Source organism: Bombus pyrosoma, linkage group LG10, assembly GCF_014825855.1.
Source record: "Bombus pyrosoma isolate SC7728 linkage group LG10, ASM1482585v1, whole genome shotgun sequence".
In the NCBI taxonomy this organism is placed as follows: Eukaryota; Metazoa; Arthropoda; class Insecta; order Hymenoptera; family Apidae; genus Bombus; species Bombus pyrosoma.
This window is the reverse complement of record NC_057779.1, coordinates 15,758,662-15,775,276: the sequence shown is the minus strand read 5'-3', so window position 1 is coordinate 15,775,276 and position 16,615 is coordinate 15,758,662. Positions and strand designations below refer to the sequence as shown.

General features: G+C 33.7%; 1 protein-coding gene across 1 annotated transcript in view; it reads right to left on the bottom strand.

The window, feature by feature from the left end:
* The window catches only part of LOC122571475 (vesicular acetylcholine transporter), a 202,259-nt gene that overhangs the window by 172,449 nt on the left and 13,195 nt on the right, over positions 1-16,615 (bottom strand). The window lies entirely within an intron of this gene.

Genomic DNA, 16,615 nt, shown 5'->3' with positions numbered 1-16,615 from the left:
TGGTGGCATCATCGCAACGAAAATTCATTCCTGCTCGCGACTTTATTAACGAAAGAGGAATAACGTCTTCGCGATGTGTTAACCAAGGGTCGGGCTTAGATTTTGTGAGAGCATATGTCTACTATCCCGTTGACCGCGTATTCGTTATCGAACCTAGGATCATTGCCCTTAGCGTCTCGAGTATCTAATTACCACGGTTACTTGTCGATATCTGTAACAATCATACTTGCTCTAGTCAATATCTTCTCTGTTGCATAAGGACAATGTCTAATCACAACGAAGGTTCCTTTCACGCCCCTAACCCCAGCTCGAATCATAACGCTTCTCCGACATATATATACAAATATATATGTTGTAATCTGTTGACTGAAAGTTCTCTTCCGCATGCTATATGTATACATACATGTGCTATTACGGTATTATTATACTAAAATAAACTGAAAAGAAGAAAGTATTGCTAAAAAAAACTACGAAAATACGTACACATATACAGGTACTAGAGTCGCTACAATCGAAGATACATAGAACAATAGTCAACGCCCCATGGTATGTCAGAAACGAAGATATAAGCAAAGACTTGAAAATACCAACGGTCAAAGAAGAAATCGGCAAGTACGCAGAAAAATACAAGGAAAGAACGGCAACACATCCAAACCAGCTGGCTGCTGAAGCGAGCGAAACTGTCATAGAAAGAAGACTAAAGAGAAAACACCTACCTGACCTCACTAACGAAATAAAATAGACAAACTCGAAGATGATATCCCGCTGGGGGTAGCCATCCACATGTTATTTAGCAATTTTTTTTTTATTTGGAAGTAGTTTACGATCGATTCTCATTGAGAATTATAAGTAAATTGTTCTGACGTGATACCATAACGTGAATAATAAATGATTATCGTATGTTTGGTTCTAGCTGAATCTAATGTTTAAATCTAGAGGGTAATGTCTTTTTAGGCTGCGGATCTGATCCGTCGTGTCAAGTAATTGAGTAACTAGTGGGTTTTCGTAGTTTTTAATTCTTATGTTATATCTATTACTGAATTTAGATATTTCTTCCTTAACTGTAGATATCTTAAGGTCGCGATGTATTGTTTCGTTGGTAGCATGCCAAGGTGCATCTATTAAAGATCTTAGAATATTTAGCAATTAAATTAAAAAAATTTACCAAATGTCCAGCTGGACAAATTGTAAAGTACAAGTTAAATAATAATAATAATAAAATATACAGGTATATACTAATATACCCTCATATATACTATTTATACATATATTATATTTATACTGCGATGATGTGATAATTGACGTTACAGATAGCATGAACTGCTACTTGTGAATCGTGAATTCGATCACGTTCGTTTCCACTCACGGTGATTCTTCACAGTGATTTGTGATTTTATGTTTTGGAAGCATAACTGTTCTTTGCACGCATCGCAAAACCCATATATTTTATATCGACGATGTCAAACAAATATTACAATTTTGAAATCGAGGGGGAAAATTAATACTTCGCTCTTCAAGTACTAATATGAGATTTAAAAAAGAAATTACTTTGAAAAAATGAAATTACTTTTCATTTCTAATGTTGAGTAAAAGAAATTTACGTTATACTCAGAAAACGTAACGTAATCTTACATTTTTATGCAAGCTATATTCAAGTATTTTAGAATGAATAATTCAATCAATTCAAGAATTATGATCACAGTGAGAGCAAATTCGGTCAAAATATCACGATCGTGCGTGAAGTTGTTAGATCACGATTCTGTGTTCACTATCATAAATTATTGGCAGTATCCAATCTCTAGTCAACATACAGCCGATCTCACGACAACGACAATAATATGGGCATAGTCTGTCCGATCGTCTTTTAACAAGCGGGATTCGCGCTCTTTTTTCGAACGCTCTTCGTTAGCCGTCTAATTTCTTACAAACTCTTCGCGAAAATTCCTGTAATATCGATCGAGAAACAAGTGCGCATATAATCAAATTCGCGTTGTTCAAAACCACGTTGCTTGAGGCTCAGTTGCATTGAATTGGATTTGGGTTATTCTTTACCTGCCGTGATTTACACGACGCGGCGTGAGGCAGCAAGTAACGTAGAGATAAGTTGATTGCTAATGTAAAGTGACCGATGTGCGTCGAGCGAAGTGGCTATCGTATCAGCTGCCTGTTCAATGTAACTTCAGTCACCTAAGTGCGTACGGTGTTTGTTTGCAATAAAAGCTGATGCGGAGATAAACACACGATGGTTGCTATAATTTATAAATAGAGCCTCGAACGGTGAGCGAAACGACTGTCGTGTCGGCTGCCTTGTACTCAGTCGTATAGATATGAATATTTATGCAATGTAGTAGTACTAATATATTTTTCTTAACACTTTTCTTTTCTTTACTTTTCTTCCTATAATTGATATAATTCTTCTTATAATTCTTTACTTTTCTTTACTTTTCTTCCTATAATTGATCAACAATCGGGATTTCTCGCGGATGAATTGTCGCGTAGAAGACTCGATTGTACATCCGATCCACCTCCGTGTTTCACTGTTTGATGTAAATGTCGAATCTTCAATTCCATATTTGGTATTCTTCACACATAATTTTGACCATCTGAGTTAAAATTGTTAAACTTTGACTCGTTCAAAAAGATGACTTTATCTCAAAAGGAATTATCTTTATTAATATAGGTTTTTATTTTATTAGTATAATTTTATTTTCTTTTTTAGTCTAATTTTAAAGAAACCAGAAATAAAGAAGCTTCGTCGTTGTCTCGCGGATAATTAGCATTTCTTCACGGACGATTGAATTTGGATCAAGTTGCACTACTCATCCGTCCAACTTCACGGTGTGTCAAAGGGAACACTAGAGCCTCTCATGGGGAACTCTTCATAGTAGTAGAGATGACGATCGGTCAATTACGGAGAATAAGAAGGCGAGCATTTAAAGAGACACTATTGTATGTACATACATGACGTGGACTGTATATATCATTATTCTCGATGACACGGTTTTTCGTGAAGACGGTTTCTCGTCAGCAATCGTGAGCGCTGGAAAATCTAAATATCCCTTCTTCGTTAATCGCTAGCAATTTTTATCAACTTTTAATTTGTTAAAAGCGATATCCTCGTTTATATGAATTTCTTTAAATTTCAATCTTAACCCTTTGCACTCGACGGCGAAGCGGCAATTCGAGGTGATTTTGCGCGTATGTGACGAGTGTCTTGTAGGTAATATAAAATGATTTTATACAAAAATTAACTTAAAATAGCATCATATTTTAATTATTTATATATATTTACATTTTTGAACATAACATTTTTTAAATATTTTTTCTGTATTTTTTTGACGATAATTTATAAAACATCTGCCAAAATGCATCCTTGGCTTGTACAAGTATCACAATTATAAGTTGTTTCGTGTCCTTCTCCTGCTTTGTTTCGGTAAGAATACACCTCACAATCCTTTTTTCTTCCTGTTAAAATTACATGGAGCTTTCCATTTAACCGAATTTCATCACAATTCATCACAATCTCCTCTCAACTGGTCTACTAAAGTTTTTATAAATCGCAGGTGGTTAAGTGACCTTTCGTTTTTTTGCTTTTTTATAGAATATATGAATTAATTAAAAAAAAATCTGAATCCACTTTTTTAGAGCTTCTAAATTTACGAAACTATAATACTTCTGTCACGATCGTCGAATCGGAACTAACGCCGCAGACGTTACCACAACCATAGTTTCTGAAGAACGTGAGCATAAATATTTCATCTCTATCTTAAAGTTTAACACTTTACACTTCATAACAAACAATATAAAGAGCTAAGGAACCTATTTACGAACCAATGCTGCGCTCTTATCAATTGGAGAGGTCGAAATCTAGCATAAACAGGGACTATTGCCTCTCATTCTCTTGTCGAGTTGCCACACGGAATGCCGTGGCGACTGAGAATCGCCTCTCGAGTGCAAAATATAGAAAACCACGAGTTTATTATACTTTGGACCACCACCATTGTAATCTTCCTCTATTCGATGTTCTAATAACTAAAGCGAGCCAAGTAAGAGAAAGCAATTAATTAATAAAGCAGACAACGCCATTTACATCAGGGTAGAAGTAAATTTGCATTGAAAGGGAAAGAATTTTTCATCTGCTTAGGTGAATACGTGAAAAGCGATTCACGTAAGGAAACATAGGAACGACAAGTCATGCACGACAAACCGACAATTTGTCATGTTCGCGGACCTTTTTCTATCTACCACTGTCCCAGCCCTCTTTCCCTTTCGAGTATACGACACATCGATAAGCTCAGGTTTGATAAATCGCGCGATAGGCGACCGTCATTATCGGAAACCATCCCCTACTTCACTCCGACATCCTTTTGAAGAATCGAATTGCCGGTGTATCCACAATAAAATATCAAACAAATATTCTTGAATGGCAAGTTAATCTGTGAATCGAATGGACAATCGAAGACTTCCTGTAGACGACACTATATAAGTGACAAACATTAAATTTTTTAGCTGCGGAAAGAAGCTCCTCTGACTTCAAATTATTTTCGAGATTTTGACTATTATAAGATCTTAAGTGTACAATAATGCAAATTGAAAATTTTCTATTTTTTTTTTTTTTTTTGCACTAATATAATAAAAATTCATCAGAAGAAGAATTATATTTGTAGAAAAGCCTATATGCTTCACTTCTTAGTTATAGAGAAAAGTGATTGTGAATCCTGTTTGTTTGTGTGTAAAAACTTGTATAAAAATAGAAAATATATTTTTTCAACACGTCCTTTTTATCTTTATCACAAAGGTATATTTTATAATGTTCCGGATAAGAATTGTTATGAAATTGGTGATGTTTAATGTCGAGCATATCTATTGCCTAATGGCATTTATTTATTCGGAATGTTGAACTATGAATAATTATCGATAAATGGAAATTACTCTGAAATTTTATAGTACGGTATTCCCATTGGCCTGTAGGACGTTAAGCAATAAAATAAAAGAAAGATTTCTTAATTGTTGCACTTGCAATATTGTCACTTATATCTGAAACTGTCAATTATAAAAATTCGATCAAAGTAAAAAGGTATAGAAAGCATATAAAATAAATTTACAGTAAATTTAGCGAGTTAACTCTTTAAACGTCATGATTATCATTTTGGGGATTTCAAAACAAAATGGATATGATTTTTATGCCATCGATAATAATCTTTAAATTACTAATTAAAAATGGGAATTTTTTCGTCGATATATGAGCATATAAATTTAAGTATTTTGAATTTTTTAAATATATTGTTACAAAAATAAAGATCACTAAAAATAATAAACTATTAAGATAGAGACCGCTAAAAGTAAATTATATTCTATAACATTTTACAATAATTTTAGGAAAAACGTGAAAATCAATGAGTTAATCATCATATATATATTGTTGGACATTTCTACAAAGAATTGTCAGCTGCTATTTAATGCAATTAAATATTAATTATCACAACTAAAATATTTGGTTAGTAATCTCCATTACTAATTCAATTTTCATTCGATCTTATTGCATAATATTATAACTGCATAATGAACGATTAGATTAGGTATTTAATCGGCAGTTGAATTAACGACTGAATTTAGTATTCAGTTGCATGTACGTCAGATGGATTAGCGATTAACTATTAATATTTCCTTCATCGTAAAATTAATATTTGAGTGAGATCAGATATTAATTAGCTCCAATTGTTAAAAACAATCCCAAAATATGTATACGTAATATAGATTCGTACAACGATCGATGATTCACGACCAATATTTTTAATCAACAAGTGACTACTAACAATCAATATTTATAATTACTATATCGCAGATATTTATGCAAATTCATATTTTTACGAACACAATTAAAAACAATAGGATCTAAATAGAATTTTATCTTCGTCATTACAACAAACATATATATCCTTAAAAAATTGTTTATAATCTTGCAAACATTTGTTGTATTTCGTATATTTCTACACTTTTGAATTTCCTACAATCTATTAATTGCGATTGACTACATTTATACATATATCACATCGACTACATTCATCAATGGGTGAATTATTTATACGACCACTAATTTCTTACATATACAAATTAAATCACATTATATTATATTTTGTTTAGCTCGAAAGCCAAAAATAAAAAGACAATCTTAGTAACAAGTCCTTCACAACGTATATATTCAATTTCAAAATTGCTTCACTGTACAAAGTGGGAGATGTGTTTTATCGTGTTCTTCCTCCTTCAATTATCACTTTTAAACGCTACATCTACCAGCATATTAAAAACGATATAAAGTACATTATAGAAAATTGTATTCGATAAGGGAAAAACTCATCTCGTATCATCAATCTTCGCGGTCGGTTGGTGTTAGACCATCGAGAGGCGGTATATCTGGGAAATGTATCTGGAAGACAAACGAGCCGACAAATCGGATTCACGGGATGCCGGACATCAGAAAGGAACCCGGACATGAGTAGGTAGTCTACATCCAACCGAATTAGGTTCTCGCGCCCGGTCCTCCTCACCCTTCGTATCTCGGGGAAAGTCGCGACCCTTCGAGATTGGCTTGGCACGATTAATTGACAGTAGGCCCTTCGAGACTTCTCGACGAGATTCGAAACGACAGCTACGCATTCCTCGAGGGTGCGAAGAAAGGCATAAAGATGTAAGCGTCTCGTACGGACGTTCGTTCGCGCACGGAGTGTCGATGTGTCTAGATTGAGCCGTGCGTTTTAACTTGTTGATCAGCCACAACTACCGTGGCCTTTGATCACTTTCAGACGACGTTACCTCGTTAAGGTTAATTAGAATCAACTTCGATGAGTTTCGTGAACGTGATTGGCAATTAAACTTTCGATGAAACAGAAAAAGCGTTAACACGCACCACTTGTAAACTCGTCGTAGCGGTCAAAAACGTGAAGCTCGTTCAAATAAAAAGTAAACGAATGTTGGAGATTTCATGAGGTAAATTTTAGTTTGAAATTTTAACACGAGAACCAAGGGGTACTTGCGGAAAACGCTGTAAGCGTCAAAATGGGAAAATTTCAATTTTTTGTTGCTGAATGTTTTACGTACCAGTGAGAAAACTGTAGCGTAGAATTTAAGTGAAATTTCATTTTCTAAATAGTTAGTAATGATGATAACCATTAGTTTTATTTGGTTCTTGATTTTTGTCTATGCCATTTGTATAAATTAATGGAACATTTAGTTTTCTTTACAATTAAGCTACACTTTCCTTTCTCATGAGTTTGGACTACATTAATGCGTAAGTTCTCATTTCCTTCCGAAAATCTGTTTCTTAGCATTATAATAAAATATTTCATTGTAATATTTACAATTATTTATTATATAATATTATAATTAATAGAAAATCTTATAATAAATTATTTATTATACTTATAATCTTGTCTTATAATTATAATAAATAATTCATTATAAGATTTTCTACGCTTCAACTATCAAATGAGTGAAAATTTCTGCTTTGCAATTTTGGTTGAATTTTGGATTTATAATTTATAATAACGTACTTTTTGATCATTTTTAGGGTTTCTTGTGAAACATGAATAAATGAATACATAACACGTGCTGTTTTTCTCTATATTAGTTATTTCTTTCGAAATATGAAAATACCTGCGTTGTAGTTTTGTATGAAGACTATTTATAATTTACGGTAATATAATCTTTGAGCATTTTTAGGGTCTTTTGCAAAAAATGTGTAAATGAATACATAATACGTGCTGTTTTTCTCTATATTAGGTATTTCTTTCGAAATATGAAAATACCTGCGTTGCAATTTTGTACGAAGACTATTTATAATTTACGGTAATATAATCTTTGAGCATTTTTAGGGTCTTTTGTAAAAAATGAGTAAGCGAACATATAATACGTACATTTTTTCTTCGCATTGAGTATTTCGAATCTGGGGAAAATAGATGCAAGTACGTTTAGTAAGTACGTACTAATAATGCTACTCTTAAAAGAATATATACCAAAATAAATATAATTTTTTCCAAATTAAACCAAAATTAAGTGTAAATATTTCTTATACAGGAAATTCTTTCATATGTACGGCACAAAATTATTTTACAAAAATACCTTCTCAAAAATAAGTTCTTGCAAAGTCTGGTAAAGAGCATAATGCCCCACGCCACGGAAACAACGGGCTGCGAATAGTTGAAATACCTGGCGAGTCTGCAAACCAGGTACATAAAATGGACTCTAGGTTTGTATTTCAATACTTCCACGCAAATACTATTGGAAGAGACGAAAGTGGATAAGACGAGGATTAAAGCTGTCAGAAGAGCAGTAAGATATGAAGAATGGATGGAAGCAACCGAATTATTGATAATAATCTAATCAAGAAATGTTGGAAAGAGGTCGATTCGAGACCACAGAAGGAAATGTCAAAATGGCAGATAGCTAGAACGAGGTACGGAGTAGTGCCGGAGCTAGTGTTCGCTCTTTTCGCTCGGTTTTGAGCTAGAGATACACTGAGAATAAGCCAATCCGAGTTCAGTCAGACCAAGCTAAATTACCACAATTCTCGACACAGACCCTTTGAATGCATCTGTTCGCGGAATCATTTCCACAATTTCTTGGAATTGGCACACTTGAAACGAGCGTTCGTGTTATCTCTGAATCGCGATCGATGGCCTCAGGTTACCATTTTTTAGTCGTCGAGAGAATCATCATCTGAGTCATCGAAAGAAGGACAAAGTTTTTATACTTCTGAAAATTATGATTATGGGATTATTTTAATCAGACTGCTAAGATTTTTCGAAGAAAAATGATACGAAACATGACTATACTTGAATGATTTTGAACTATGCTGGTTAAACACGATTGAGAAAATAAGTATGAAACGAATGTTGTAATATTTTAGTACTTTCCATTCAATTTCTTAAAAATATGAAAGTCATAATATAGAAAAGAAAATATAAAAAGAGTCATCGAAAGAAGAAGAACATAATTTTTATATTTTTTCAAATTATAATTCCAATATTATTTTAACCAGATTGTTGAGGTTTTTCAATGAAAATAATACCGAACTTGGCTGTATTCGGATAATGTTGAATTATACGAATTAAACACGATTAAGAAAAAGAAATATTGTAAAAACGAATATCATAATACTTTAGTATTTTCCATCCAATTTCTTGAAAATATGAAAATCATAATATTGTAGGATTTTATTATTATTTATTTAAAATGGATTAAACAGGAAACGATGGTTATTTAACGTGAACTAAATACAATAATGTGCTATAACTAAGATAACTAAATAGTTAATTAACAACTCTCTTCACCAGAGTTCCAACGCTCTCTCTCACGCGAACCACACTCTCTCACAACGCTGACCATCTTCTGACTTCTCAACTCACACTGACTGTTAATTCGTCTCTCTCCCAAGCATCCCTTTGTCTTTTCTCATAGCCCCACCACGTACGTGTTCCACAACCATCCGTGGCCATGGTCACGTAAGCCTTTTTCCGCATAACTATTCGACTGAAGGACCGACGACACATTGATAAGCCTGTCAGCACTTAGGCTTTTTGCGACATTTTTTATGGTTCACACGATATTTCTTAAGCCATTTGTCCACGATATTACAATATAGAAAAGAAAATATAAAAGAACCATCGAAAGGAGAAGAACATAATTTTTTTTATTTTTTAAATTATAATTACGAGATTATTATAATCAGACGTTTTTTTTCAATAAAAATGATATCGAACATGACTGTATTCGGGTAATGTTGAATAAGAAAAAGAAATATTGTAAAAACGAATATCATAATACTTTAGTATCGTTTATTCAATTTCTTGAAAATGTAAAAAATCCCTTTTTACGCAGAATGATGTCTTTAAAAATTTTGTTACTTTTTCAGTTAGAAAAATAACTCAACATATTTCATTTACTCATTTCGCTCTCAGTGCGTCTTTATTACTGTCGGTATGTCTCACTTTTGCCCTCGGCGCAGCATGAGACGAACGAGCCGAAGAAAGATAAGCCCGAGCCTCGAGCAATTCGTGAGATACACCTGCTCGGATAATGTTCGCCACGCGAACTCGAACGAGCGAACATTAACATTAACCGCTGCTGTACTGTGAACGGAAGGGGATAGACAGACGAGACCTAACTACAGGAGGAACAACGGAAAGAATGTTCACGGTCGATTTGCCACAGATAGAGCCCTATGCACAGAGGCTATAAGAACGAATCGTGGAAGGAAGATACAACAAGGACAGGGAAATCATAGAAGAAAACAAAGCAGAGTATTTGAAGGCGAAAGATAGAAGAAGAGATCAAGCAATGATCGCGAGATTTAGATGCGGAGATGAAAAAGAGCGAAGAGATAATAGAGAAATACAGAAGAAAATATGGAGCACTGGGAGAATACGAAGGAATGATCAGAATGAAGGACATAACAAGATACGAGATAGCAAGAGGAAAGAGAAAAAGAATGAATGAGAGAGATAACCAAAGGAAGAAAGACAAAGGAGATACAAAGCAAGGAACTAAGTTTCCTAAACTAGCAATAAGAAAAATCTGCCTTTCATTTTATCTTTATTTTATCTGCCTTTATTTTATAGATCCTTTAACCCTCATCCGTTTCTTCTTTCTGCAGTTGTATCTTACACAGTATGTAGTTCATGCTAGTATTTGAATACTTATAGAAATCTTTTATGAATATATTCTTATGAATATATTTCACAACATTTTGCAGTTTCATTGGTATCAAAATGAATTCTAATCACTTCACTATCATGATTATATCGACATGATTTGAAGTAATTTTTGGAAATATTTATACGTAGAAACTAGGAGATATTCATTGTATTTAACTCTCATTTTCGCAACTTAATGTGTCTCTCGATCATCAAATTGACACGATGGTAAAACATCAATGAAACGAAAAGATAAGTAATTAATTTTACTCTTTGTCATTTGTAGCGGCACATGAGTCAGAGGACGATGCGAATCGAGAGCGACTCATGTTTGCCTTGGGACATTGATACCATCTTGACGTACCAAATGTAGCGACGAACTCCGGGCAAAACAATGTTGCCGCTACTTGCAACCGTTAACCAAAGTTGAATTTAAACTTTTCGGTACTCTCCCGACCAGTAGAAATAAACGGACACAATCGTTAAGACAGTTGGTCTTTAGAGGAGTCAGTATCGTACCGTCTTATCAATCAGTCTTTCTTAGATCAGTTATCAGTCAATCTTTATCGAGCGTTCTTATAGCGAGTTAGTATCGAGCAATCTTTTATCGAGCGAATAACGACTAACTCTGTACTGCGAACAGTTTTAAATATATTGACTACACTAAGTACCAACTCGTCTCGTCACTATATACACCAACACGTATAATCGTCCTCCATACATTCATATGCATTCACCTAATCTTCAGGGATATCGGATTTTATTCGTACGTAAAAATCGAGAAAGTTTCATCAAAATCGTTCTGTAAATGGTAGAATGATATAAACTTTTACCGAAAAAATGTGTCAGATTGACACGAGGGAGAGATGCTTAAGTAAGCAAGGATATTTAAGTTACGTACTTGAAAGCAAGTTAATGTATTTACTTTCTGTTTTGTAATATTAACGTTGTTTTTCTTTTTTTCTATCTCTTTTTCGTTTAATTAATTTTTCTAAGACAGATTGTAGACACAAACCTCCTTTTTCAAAGCCGGAAGACGAGGAAAGTAAACTACTACTACTGCTACTATTACTACCTTACCAAGGATATATTTCGCAATGAGCTAATGTTCAAGAATCTATTACTCTGATGTTTTTCTAATACAAAAATTGCCAGGTGTTCCGGAAGCATTTGTCAGGCAATAATATCGCGGAAAAAAGGCTGGAGAGGAAAAGACGAGCGGTAAAGGGGGAAAATGTACGGTGGCAAAAGAAACATTGATTGAACACAGAGGGTGGCAGGTTGGTGTTGTCGAGGACCGATGAGGCGAATAATCGGATTTAGGGATTACCAACGCTCTTCGTGTTGCCTGCAACACTGTTAGTTTAGCATCGTCATCGTTTTCAGTGATCATTAACGCGATTAGCGAGTCTGTTTTGATAATCAGAGATGTGATAATGATTTAAGTCCTACGTGAAATTGGCGACAATATTAATCTGAATTACCGCGATATATTATAGATTCTGTGAAACCAGACAATTTGTAAGACGACGAAATTCACAATTTGTTAATTGAAGACTTCTTGTAGACGGCACTGTAAGTGCCAAACATCAAATTTTTTAATACAGAGAGGCAGCTTCTCTGACTTGAAATTACTTTCAAGGTTTGATTTGTTTTGATCGTTATAAAATCTGAAATGTACAATAGTCCAAATGCATCACAAAATTTTCTATTTCTTGCATTAATATAATCAAAATTGACCAGGAAAAGAATTATTTTGGAAGAAAAACCTGTATGTGCTATTTCTTCGTTCTAAAGAAAACTAAATGTGCCATTCATTTAATTTTGCAGTCATTGTAACTATCAATCCTGTTTATCCTTAGACAACATATATAAAAAACAAAAGATATATCTTTTTAAGATGTTCCTTTTATTTTTATTATAAAAGCATATTTTATAATGTTCCCAGTAAAAATTGTTATAGAATTAAACATATTTAGTATCCATGTATTCGAGCATGTCTATTGCTTAACTTACATTGTTTTATACAGAGATAATGTTGGACGTACCGGTGGCATCACGTTTTAACACTATTGGTAATTGTTTACGAATGGAAATTGCTCTTTAATTGTATACTACAGTATTCCAATTGATATGTAAGATATTATACGATAAAAAAACATTTTTTAATTTTTCCACTTACAGCATTAGCTACAAGAAATCTTCAATTATCCTTTTTTCTAGAGACGACGTTGTGACACCAATGTTCTTGTATTATAAACTGTTTAGAAAGGGAAATCGCACTTTAATTCTGCACTACAATATTCTCGTTGGTATTTAGGACATTTCCCAATAAAAATAAAAATTTTCCAATCTTGGCATTTACAGTGTTTTCCACAAACACTCTCCAATTTTTATCAAGAAAACCAAGTTACTCGACAAATTAGTATAACATCTTGCAGATGGTATATTCTCCTGAAGTATCGCTAATAATCTTAAGAAAGCATTAGTTATGAAGGGAATGTGTTGATTTATTCTGAACAAAATATTTAAAATTAACCGCTTAAGTCTTTTTTTTTTAGAATCCTGTCATAAAATCCTTTGAATTTTTGTATTACTGATTTAGTAATATTTGGGCGTGATAAGTTATAAGAGTGTGCCCATAAGAATTTTAAGTTCCTTGTTAAAAGAACGTATTATGCGTTAAAGCTAAATTCATTGATCAAATACTGAAACTATTATATATTTAACCGTTTTAATTAATTATTGATCATTTTCCATGATTTAATTAGTCTATTATTTTTTATTAGAAAGATAATAATACCGAAACGAAATATTTAAAATAGTCTGTAATGACAAATTACACGATTTTGAATATATTTACGTGTCATCACTCGAGTTTAATACAAAACGGTGATCCAAACAGTGTTGTATGGCCGTAGCGAATTCATTGAAGTCATCGGCAAGTTCGTTGAAATCTCCACAATCGTCCTCGCCACGCTTTCAATACCCTCGTTCATGTTCTCGTCGAGGAAAAGAATAATCGATACGAACTTTATACACTCCGGACCTTCAGCAAAGTATTGCATTCATATCCGAACAATAAGCAAACTTTCAATTTATTTTGTTTCACGACATATAAGATATTGTATTCTCTGTGAAACAAGCAGAAAAGGTGAGATTTCTTCTCGCATGTATGTATCTATGTATGTATGTATATAGTATTCTTTGCTAGAAGTATATTATTATAATTTATACTTGACTGCGTATTAGTTCTGTACATTGGCTGTATTGTTGCTGCACAATTATTATTTTGTCTTTTACGCTAATTACATATAAATTTTGAGGGCATAAGATATGAAGAATGAATAGATAAATGGCATTCGATGTATACGATATTCAATAATAAACAGCCAAATGATGTTAATAACAGTTTCTAAATGAATAAATAAGTAAATAGTCTCTATTATAAATTTAATACATGATCAAACACCTTATACTCCCACGTTTTGACCTACTGGCATATAAAGAACCATTTGTATAAAATAATCAATGTTACTAGATCTCTATCTTCTATTAGAAATTTTAATTCAATGATGTTCTCCTTAGGAATAAGTTCATGGAATTTTTAAGGAGAAACTAATATATATTTTTCCTAATCTTTCCTAATTGATAAATTCGTACTATTCGTTTATATCATTCGTTGAGCTCGGTAGCCAAATTTTGAGTAGTTAATTTCAGGCTTCTAATTCCCTTACGTATAAATTAACATCTAGAGTCAGAAAATAAATAGATATGCATCTACACATATTTTCATATGGGCTGTATTCTTAGCTAATACGCACGTAACAACATATTGCAAGAGTGTTTTCATATTTGCAATGCACCTTATACAAGCTTGTATAATGAAAATGAAGAATATTAAATATTTACCATTTTCCACAGAAAATATGGTTTTTCATTTTTAAAAGCTTACTACTACATATATGTTGTAAAATATTTAAGAATTCTGATTAAGATTGAGAACCTCTCAAATGTTCTAAATAAATATTTTCCCAATTGTTAACAATTGTCCCAATTGTAGTAGCACCTTACTACAATGTTTATAAATTCTGATTAAAATTAAGAATGTCTCAAATGTACGAAACAAATACTTTTACCAAGAACTATAGTAGTAACCCAGTGAATACAATTGTAACTAAATATCACAACTCCTCAACCACAGACTAGAAGCGTCCTATCAATAAGCATAGTTTCCAAACAGGCATACATGACAATTTCGTTTCGATCTTCTAATTATCAACTACGTGAAAGCTCCCTACAAACGCAACTACGCGTCACGGCCAATCAATCGCTCAACAAATACAACGAGCAACCAGCCAGAAACTGTCAGCTGCGCGAAATTTGTGAAAAATCTTGGTAACGAAGCGGCGTTAAAAATAGAAACAGATCGATACCCTTGTCTTAGAAACGTACGCGAGGGGGGAATAACTTTAATGTAGAACAACATGCGATCATAGCTCAAACAACGCCCTGAATTAAACAGCGCGCGACAGGTTCGCAGGTGGTGGCAAAGGTTGCGATCGATATCGCGCTCGTCCAACAGCTATCGATATTATTTAAGTCTAATTACCAGCTAGATCGATATCTCGAATGGCGAACGAGCGAAGCACTCGTTAGGTATCAGGGGAGTTTCCAGGGTATCCAGGCTAGTCCACCACCCCTCGAATGGCTTGTTCCCCAAGCACGCACCCCAATCGATGTGCCTACCCTCTCAGCCGCGCCCTAATATAAATATTATTACACTTTGATGGGGTTAGGTTGACATTGGGCCCCGCAGACATCCCATCAATGCGTTCTCGCCTCCCTCTTCCGCCTGCACGCTTTATACTTGCTTTTTCATTAGGCCCGAATTCCGCGTGGCGCGTGCCGTTACTTTCGCCGACTTAAGCGGCCGAAGCCTCGCTCGATATCTCTGCGAGTCGTTTAAATATTTCACGGTTGAACGTTCTGCCGACCATTCGACGGAGAACCTGCAAGAGTCACTTCGAGCAAGCTTAATGTCGTTTAATGCACCCTAGGACGGTGTCTTAATTTTGTTGCTGTGAAAATGATCGAAGGAAGCTGCTTGCTTGGAAATAAATTTCTACCTAATTGAGCAAAATGCTGTGAGTTTGTTAGCAACTTCAATTTTTAGTTTTTTTAGCGTTGTCCGAAATTGGGAAAAAATGAAAATGTTCCTACAAAGACCTATAGTGATACTAGTGTACAAATCTTTTCTTGTATTACTTTCGCCGACAGAAAACGAGGAAAGGAAAAAATTACTATATGAATTCAGCGATGATTTCTAACTTTTTCTTTTTATAAAACCATTTGTACAATGCTGTAAAAATATACTTTATACACTTCCATAGTGTTCGAACAAAGAAGCATTATATTTACGTTGGGAAAATTTTAAATTGATACTTGAAGATTACAAATAACGAGTATATGATAATTTGAATAAAAATTGTGATCCAATCGATGCAGAATTACGTTATAAATTGATTATAATTGTTTCACTCTGTACGAATGTCCCATAATGAGTATTAAACGAGCGTTATCTAATTTATTCATATATCTAGGGGTTGTCAGTCCTGTACTGCCTTTGGCACCCAAATACCAAGCCTAAAATTATTACCAGCAAACCAAATGGAAACAATCAATACTGTTTAATGAATACCACTGCAGTCGGTGTAGGATAGCAGACAGTCGTAAAATTTCACATTTTCTACGATGCACAGAAATGTTTGGACGTTTATAGAAACATTTTACGAATATTTTATGTGTGTTTTACAAAATGTTTTGAAATTTTGTTAATATTGTGACAAGACACGATCATCATAATTATATTGGTAAAGTTTGAAATAAATCCGAAAATGTACATAAAGATGGCAAGATATTCA